Source organism: Myotis lucifugus, unplaced genomic scaffold, assembly GCF_000147115.1.
Source record: "Myotis lucifugus unplaced genomic scaffold, Myoluc2.0 scaffold_188, whole genome shotgun sequence".
NCBI classification, from domain to species: domain Eukaryota; kingdom Metazoa; phylum Chordata; class Mammalia; order Chiroptera; family Vespertilionidae; genus Myotis; species Myotis lucifugus.
Window position 1 is genome coordinate 1,685,813 of NW_005871236.1, and position 9,560 is coordinate 1,695,372.

Consider the following 9,560-nt stretch of genomic DNA (forward strand, 5'->3'; position numbering starts at 1 on the left):
TGCACAATTTTGTGCACTAGGCCTTCTAGTTCTGTAATAATCATGTTAAAATTTCTGATATTATTCCACCACTTGTTCTTGCTGATTGGTCTAGAGTTGAAATATCACTCCTGAATACTTCTCTCTGACTTCCTGAACTTGGAAACCTGCCTCTCTAGTCTTGTGGTACCTGCCAGACCCTCCTCTTTGTCCAAGCTCCCCTTTCTGCTTTCCCCTAATCACCCTGTTCTGAAACTTTCAATGTCTGTTATAACCAAACTATTTCTGAAAAATAGTCATGAAATGCATATGTTAGTGACATCTGAACAACTTTTTTTCTCTAGTGTTCTGGAAACCAGATTTCTTTTTGCTCTCTTTGCCATAGCTGGACAGTCAACCCATGCTCAACCATTTATCCTTTTCTTCTGGGAATTTGAACTGAGAGATACAGGAGTAGGAGCATCATGTTTATAAGCTTATGGGAACAATTGAGCAGAGAGCAAATATTTGTGAATATAATCTAATCCACAAATTGAGAAATTGACTTTGGATAAGAGTATGGGAATGACATCCATTGTAACAGGAAGGGAAGTAGTGTATATGGTACAGAAGCTGGTAGATGGGTGTATTTATCCTATATAATAAAAGGCTAATATGTAAATTCCCCTCCGGAGTTCGACCGGGAGACTGGGAGTTCGATAACTCGCTATGACGTGCGCTGACCACCAGGGGATGGCGTGGAACATGGCGGGCAACCAGTGGTGGCGGCAGGGCACTGAGGGAGCAAGGGAAGGAGGAGGCAGGGAGGCAGGGAGGCGGAGAACCTGATTGGCCCTGATCACCAGCCAGGCCTATGGACCTTACCCATATAGGAATTTCATGCACCAGTCCTCTAGTATGTGATAATGTAGTGGGAGTGTTGGATATTCTCTGCTGATTGTTTCTACTTTCTCAGGAAAGTATGAAACAAGCCTTTAGTTGAGAGTAAGAAAGGGTAAGTAGATGTTGGAAGTTAGAGAGGAAAAACCTGAATAGTTGTGCAGGAGACTGGAAGAGTAAAATGAATCATCATTTGATTGCCTGCAGAAGTAAGTGCCCACCTCGGATTCAAGATCATAAATTGAAGTTAGTATGGTTGTGCATTTTCCTCCAATTATGCTCAAATGGTATAGGTGCAGTTTGGAGTAAGCAAAGAGTTAGATTCCAACATAGAATTTAGCTATTAAGCATGTATGAAAGCAAAAAAGTAGAGTTAAGACAGTGATTTTAATGTCTGACTAAAGAACTTAGCTAGGTAAGAAGAGGAATGAGGATATCAAGGGGGCAGAAAACAGTAACAGCAAAAGTTTGGAGATGGTCTTTGAGTCAATATATTGTATAGATTGGGGTACTAGAAGGAATGAGCCAGAAATTTAGAAATGATGATTAGAGCATCAGAGGCAAATAGATGCTCTTCAGTTATTGATAATGAAAGATAATGTGGGAGTGAGTGATTGAGGTTGGGGAAGAACAAGATATCTAGAGAGAAGGAGCTTAAAAAAAACTGAGAGGTGAAGGTATTGGAAGGATCATGTAAGTGAATATAGAAATTATGAAGAATAAAAGCAATAATATTATTTGAAAGAATTACAGTGAGCCAAAAATACAAATAATCGAGAAATGAGGCTTAGGTGTTGGTAGATACAACAAGTTTTGGGAGATAACCAGCACCAAAATGAAAAGGGAACCTACTGTATGAGTGAACATATTTGCCAATGATATATCTGATAAGCTGTTAATTTCCAAAATATATAAGTTCTTATACAACTCAAAAGGAAGACAAACAATCCAATCAAAAAATTGGCAGAAGACCTGAATAGACACTTCTCCAAAAGGACATACAAATGGCCAAGAGACAAAAATACTCAACATCATTAATCATCAGAGAGATTCAAATTAAAATGACAATGAGGTATCACCTCACACCTGTCAGAATGCTTCCATCAACAAATCAACAAATGATAAGTGTTTGTGAGGATGTGGAGAAAAGGAACCTTAGTACACTGCTGGTGGGAATGCAGACTGGTGCAGCCACTATGGAAAACAGTGCGGAGTTTCCTCAAAAAATTAAAAATGGAGCTGCCATTTGACCCAATGATTCCACCTCTAGGAATATATCCTAATAAGCCTAAAACACCAATCAGAAAGAATATATGCACCCCTAGGTTCATAACAAAATTATTTACAATACTGAACATCTGCAAACAGCCCAAGTGCCCATTAGTAGATGAATGGATAAAAAAGCTGTGGCACATTTACACAATGGAATACTATACAGCTGAAAAAAGAAGAATCTCTTAACCCAGTGGTTGGCAAACTCATTAGTCAACAGAGCCAAATATCAACAGTACAACGATTGAAATTTCTTTTGAGAGCCAAATTTTTAAAACTTAAACTATATAGGTAGGTACATTGTTATTAACTTAATTAGGGTACTCCTAAGCTGGCCTTTGCTAAAAGCGTCCTCAATTTGATTGAGGTACATTCGCTGAGGTCGACCCCTTCCAACTCTCCCATCCACACTTGTCTTGTATACTTGTTTTGTCTATCTTCTTTCAGAAAACCGACTTCTGCGAATGGGCCATGAAGTTTCAATTGCACTGTACGTGCACACCTGCACGTGGTATTTTGTGGAAGAGCCACACTCGAGGGGCCAAAGAGCCACATGTGGCTCGCAAGCCGCAGTTTGCCGACCATTGTTTAACCTTTGAGACAGAATGGAGGAACCTGGAGAGTATTATGCTAAGTGAAATAAGCCAGTCAGAGAAAGATAAGTATCACATGATCTCACTTATATGTGTAATCTAATGAACAAAACAATCTAACAAAATAGATCCAAAGACATGGAAGCCTGCAACAGAATGAGGATTCTCAGAGGGAAGGGGGTAGGAGGAGAGATCAACCAAAGATATTATATGCATATATACATAACCCAGATAACAGGTGAAGTCCTGGGGAGGGGACAGGAGTGGGAAGGAAGGGGTCAATGTGGGAAAAAAGAGGGACATCTGTAATACTTTCAACAATAAGATAAATTTTTAAAAAGTAATGAGGAATATAACCTAATGTCATGAGATTCAAAGTTGGGGGAATTTCAGGGAGAAGGAAGGGAGAACGGTGTGAGAGTGGCAATGGGGAACAGCTGCTCAAACTCTAGGCTCAGTGGCGCCAGCTTTGAGGAAGAAAAACCATTCCCCACCTGAAAGTGCAACAGAGGAAGCAGAATCCTTAAGAGAGTAAGGTTTACATCAGAGGAAAAGGTGAGGGGGACATTCATAGGAGAGGTTGATCGTAAGGCAACTTCTGCTAATAATAATCATGAATTTTAGAGGACTCAGTGTCAATTTGGAGGGTGTTTTTGGATGATATTAACACTTTAAATCAGTGAACTGACTGCCCTCAATAATAGGAGTGGGCGTCATCCAATCAGCTGAAGGCCTAAACAGAACAAAATGACTGGCTTTTCTGAACAATTGGAGATCATCCAGCTGATTGCCTGTAGACTTCATCAGTGTCATTGCCTTTAGACTTCATCAGTTCATAGGCCTGGGCCTATGCCGTAGATTTTGGACTTGCCAGCCTACATAATTGTATGAGCCATTCTCTCTCTCTCTCTCTCTCTCTCTCTCTCTCTCTCTCTCTCATTACTTTTAAGAAATCTTGCTAATATAGGTGGGAATTGGGGGAAGAGGGGACTGAATATGTAGTTTACGGAGCCTTATATGGATTAGTGTGCAAGAGATGAGAGGTGACTTAGATGTCTGGGAGGTTCTTGTTGTCACAAATATAAAGGGCCTGATGAGATTAATCCCAGAGGTGACAGAGCTCTGTGTTTGTGGAGTATGGAAGAATTTGTTTCCGAGGCTCGCTCTTCACCCATGAAGAAGACCTGAGGGGGTCATGAACATAGTCTCAATTCATATTTCTCTTGACTCCAGATGCTGGGATACAAGGCTTATCGAAAGATTTGATTGCAGATCTTCCCCTGTAGGTGGAGAGATGATCTTTCTCTGAGTGCCCATGGCCAATCATGAACCATGTTGATGGACTGAAGGAATTCTGTGGAAACTGGGTAAGACCAAGGGCATAAGTCCTTTCTCCTCTTTTAAGGATTGGGATAAAGGACAAGAGAAGGCATGGGCCACTGCTCTAAGTGCTGGGAGGAGAACAAAGTAGGCAAGATACCTGCCTTCATGGAGTTTACATTTTAGTGGAGAGAGACAGGGAATGAGCAGGTAAAACATTATTTTCTTTTTAATTTCAGATAGTTTTTTAAACAATGAAGTAAATGAAATGGGTTATTTGCTAATGAAAGTGTAGTCAAGAAAAGATTCTTTGAAGATATGACATTTGATTTAAGACTCTTGGGGGATACAAACAAATATGATACCGCTCTTTGAAGAGAGGTGTAACTATTAAGTAGGAGGTAAATGCAATGAAATCGAGAATTTTATGCACTATATATTTCTTTATAAATCATCCAGAAAAACTAAATGTATCAAGGGTACCAATTGCCTTTCTCCTCAAGAAGCAAGAGAAAAAGTGTGCATGGAATAATTGTGTCCTCCAGACCTCCTTGACTGGCTTGGGACAGGTGAGAGTAGACATCCCTGTGAGGACTTCTCCCAGGGAGAAGGGCAGCAAAGTGCAGGGGGCAGAGAAAGAGGATGAAAGGAGCAGAATGGGGACAGACAACTGGATTGGGGAAAGAGGGAGCCATGTTTCGAGACTGCTGAGAGTTTAGAATTTGGGATAAAGGAGACGATGACTAAATAGAATATTTGAGAAGAATGGTATAAAACTAGGATGACCATATATCTAGGCATGCCTGAGTTAGTCTTGGTTTCTGCCTGTTAACCTAGCATATTTTTAAGGAGAAATTTGTTTCTGTCAAAAGCATCCCAATTTATATAAAAACCCTCCGCTGGGCCCTATATGAAAACCCACAATGCAAATCTACATTTTTCAAGGTTTGTGGATTAAGATTTATGGTTCCTTTGATTACTACTCTATGTAGGACTGGATTACTTGGAGCCCTGATGCATATGTGGATATAAAAGCACTTACTGTGACATTTTAAAATTGGAATTTGTCAATCTTATATGATTTTTATTGAAATACTTTATGATCCTCCTATAATGAAGTAAAGGTGAAACAGGTCTAGAAATAAATAAATGCATTTTCATACTAAACTGAAAGTTGGGTATATAGGGAAAGCTATTAGTCTTGCTTTTTATCTTAGTCTGGGATATTATGTTAGAAAAGATTGGAGCTCACTCAAATTCGTTTAAGCAAAAGGGGAAATTGTATTGGATTTCATTACATTTCCCTACGTCCTTCCAAAGGCAGGATGTGCAGCCAGGCCTCACATGGGTGTGTAGCAAGAACTACAGATTCATCAGGGGCCAAAAAAGCTATTCTCTCTCCCTTTCTCTCTCTCTCTCTCTCTCTCTCTCTCTCTCTCTCTCTCTCTCTCCCTCCCTGTCTCCCTGTCTCCTTCCTTTTCCTTTCTTTTTGGAGATGCAGTCTCTCACTCCACAGCAGTCTTCCATTCCCTGCAGACTGGCTTTTCTCCGTTCCACTTATGACTATGATCACTGTTCTAATAAGGTGTTCTCAATCTCTGAGTAAACAGCATACTCCAGATCTAGCTTCTGGAGTTACTGCATCCAATATATCTGTTTCTATATTATAGATTACTGGAAGAGTTTGTCTGATCAGCCTAACTCAGCTTCTTTCATGGTATATGTGGGCCACATTCCTAAAAAATTGAGTGTAGGATTAGGGAGTAAATACAGCTTTTAGTATACCTATTCATATAAGAGCACTAATTTAGCATGTACTATATGCCTAGTGTTGTGCTAGTCTCTCTCTCTCTCTCTCTTTCTCTCTCTCAGTTATTCATATGATTTGTGTATGGTGTGCTTCTGTGTGTGTATTGGAAGTGAGGATTCTAGAGTGAGTGGGGTTTACCAAGATGAATAAGATGTATCTACAGTTTACTGGAAAGAGAAAAAATAGAAACACAGCTAACATGTATTGAATGATTTATCTGAGTCATTGGGCTTTGCTAAACACTTTTTATACATTATACCACTTACTGTTACAAAACCATATGGACATTATATTAATACCCATTTTTATATGTCACTTGCCTAAACTCATGTTAAAGCACAAATCTGAACTCGGGTAAGCTTGTCTCCAAAATATAAGAATAGTCTGCTATATAAGACACCTGTGTGTTCAATGATCTGTTAAAGGCAGGAAGTACTATGGAAGCAAGGAGGAAGACAGGAATATATAGGAAAAACGATAAAAGTAACCAATGCTTACTGTGCTAATGAAGTGTCAGGCACTGTCTTAAGGCACTAAGATGTTATAACTCATTTAATCTTCATGACTATTCAATGAGGTAATTATTCTTACCTGTTTTAAGGATGAGGAAATCGAGACACAGAAATGAACATAGGAGTCTTCTATATACAGCTTGCTCAAGGTCATAAAACTAAAAAATGTAAAGCAGGACTTAGATCCAGGCAGATTGGTTCCAGGAGAGGAGATTTTTTCCCCTTAAAAGGTTTTTAAAAATCTTTCATTTATAAATAATTTTAGACTTACAGAAAAGATGCAAAAATAGGACAAAGTTCCCATATTCCTTTCACTTGGCTTACTCTAATGTTAACATCTTGCATAACCATAGTGCACTTATAAAAAATCAGGACATAAATGTTGGTACAATATTAACTGAACTACAGATTTTATTAGAATTTCATCAATTTTTACCCTAACGTCCTTTTTCTAGCCCGGGATTGAATCCAGGATTACATATTGCTCTTAGTTGTGTCTCCTTAGTCTCATTGAATCTATACCAGATCATTGCAGATTTTGGATTTCTTTCATGAGCTTGATGCATTGAGAAGAGTACTGCACAGTTGCTTTGTAAAACACCTCTCAATTTTGACCTGTCTGGTGTTTTCTCACAATCAGATGGAGTGTATGCATTTTGAGCATTAATATCACAGAAGTGATGTTGTGTCCTCAGTGTATCATTTCAGGGGATACCTAGTGTCAGTATCTTATCACTGGTGATGTTAATTTTGTGAACTGGTTAAGGTAGTGTCTGCTAGATATCTCTACCATAAAATTACTATTTTTCCTTTGTAATTGATAAATATCTTGGGTGATATACTTTGAGACTATGCAAATATCTTGTTTCCTCTCAACAAAGGACCTGCTGTTAACTACCACTCTATATGTTCCCTTATCAGAATAATCTTATTGGGAACCAAGGACATATTTGTAGAAAAGAAAGCGTTTTATCTGAATCAGAAGCTAGATTTTAATAAGCAGAAATAAGGGGAAGAGTGTTCCTAGCTAAAGAAATAGAATCAGCAAAGCTTGGAAGTCTGAATAAGCATGTTGCCTTAGGTGAGACTGATGCATAAGCTGTATGTGGGGAGAAAGTGAGAAATGGGGCTTTTAAAGATATAGGGCATAGATCATCCATGCCTTAAATTCTCTACTGAAGAATTTGGATTTATTTTTTTAATCCTCACCAAAAGAGGATATTTATTTTTTCCATTGCTTTTTAGAGAGAGTGGAAGGGAGGGGGATAAGGGGCAGTGAGAGAGAGAGAGAGAGAGAGAGAGAGAGAGATGTGAGAGAAACACATTGAATGGTTGCCTCCTGCAGGCATCCCAACCCAGGTGGGGATCAAACCTGCAACCCCAGTACCTGTCCTTCACCAAGAATCGTACCCTCAACCCTCAGATCTGCAGGCCAGCACTCTAACCACTGAACCACGTGGGCCAGGATCTTTTTCCATGTGCCTCATATACCTGTTTTTAACAAATTGTGATTGGGAGGAGGGTATGGCATCAACCTTCTTAGAATCTATATCCTTACCTGTAAAAGAGCATTAAATAGCCTTTAAAGTTCCTCTCACTCATGGAACTTTGTGATTCTGTGAGTTGGTATGTGGTTGTATATAGAAAACTTCAAAGGTCATAGCTTAGTGGTTTTCTCTATCTCTCTCTCTCTCTCTCTCTCTGCCCCTTACCCCCCTCCCTTCCACTCTCTCTAAAAAGCAATGGAAAAAATAAATATCCTCTTCGGGTGAGGATTAAAAAAATAAATCCAAATTCTTCAGTAGAGAATTTAAGGCATGGATGATCTATGCCCTATATCCTTAAAAGTCCCATTTCTCACTTTCTCCCCACATACAGCTTATACATCAGTCTCACCGAAGGCAACATGCTTATTCAGACTTCCAAGCTTTGCTGATTCTATTTCTTTAGCTAGGAACACTCTTCCCCTTATTTCTGCTTATTAAAATCTAGCTTCTGATTCAGATAAAACGCTTTCAAAACCTATCCCATGCCCTGGCCGGTGTGGCTCTGTTGTTTGGGCGTCGTCCTGTGCACTGAAAGGTTGCTGGTTTGATTCCTGGTCAGTGCACATGTCCAGTTGCAGCTTGATCCCTGATAGGGGGCATTCAGGAGGTACCCAATCAATGTTCTACTCTTGAATCAATGTTTCTCTCTCCCTCTCTCTTCTGCTCTCTCTAATAATAATTATTATTATCATTATAGTAAAAAAAATAAAAATTTAAAAATCTTTAAAAAACATCTATCCCATGAGGCCACTTTCTTCCTCTCATGAAATCATACCCACAATCTGAGCTGCTTCTACTAATGAGGATCCATGAGCTTATTAACCAGACGCCCACACCCACGTTGTCTCTGGTGAAAACAGAAGAGAGGGAATGGAGTTGGTTTACCAGAAAGACTGACAGACTCAGGTTTGAGCATGGCTGCGTTAAAGGGACAGCAGGGTTTGTTCTTTAGTCAGAGGCACAATACAGGATTAGCTGTCAGGACTGTATCCCTTCACTGCACAGTCTGCCACAAGTAGGCGGCACTAAAGCTAGAGACCAGGAACAGCGTCTCCCTGTACTATGAATTTAAATAATTTGAAGATAGTAGTAGCCAGAAAAGAGGAGAAAATTTTACAGAAGAAAATTGGGAAAGCAGAAAGGAGTGTGAACCCATTGACAGGAACTATAAAAAGCTTGGTTCTGCTGTGAATTTAGAGACCATACAGAAAGGTCATCTTGCTCCCTCCCTTAGGCATTGGGGGAAAATATAAAAGGGTCAGAGCTTCCTACATTCACTCAATTCTATTAGCAAACGTAGCTTTGTAGACATACCATGTTGATAAAAATAATTTTACATTGCTTTCTTTATATCACTGAATGCCACTATGCTTTAGAAGAGAGTCCCAGACTGATGTTAAAATGTCAGATCAATGAAAGACAAACTACGATGGATTGTCAGTAGATTCTTGATGTTCTCTGTGAGCTTATTCTGTAATGACTTTGCTAGCTCCCACATACAGAAATATACAATTTTGAAACTTAACCAATTCACTAGACTTGTTACCTTAGAACGCTTGTCTTAGATAGATTAAAAACTGGTTAACAATTTGTGTAAGTCTAGAAATTCTAATTTTTTCAAGTGCATTATTATAAATAATGACACAAT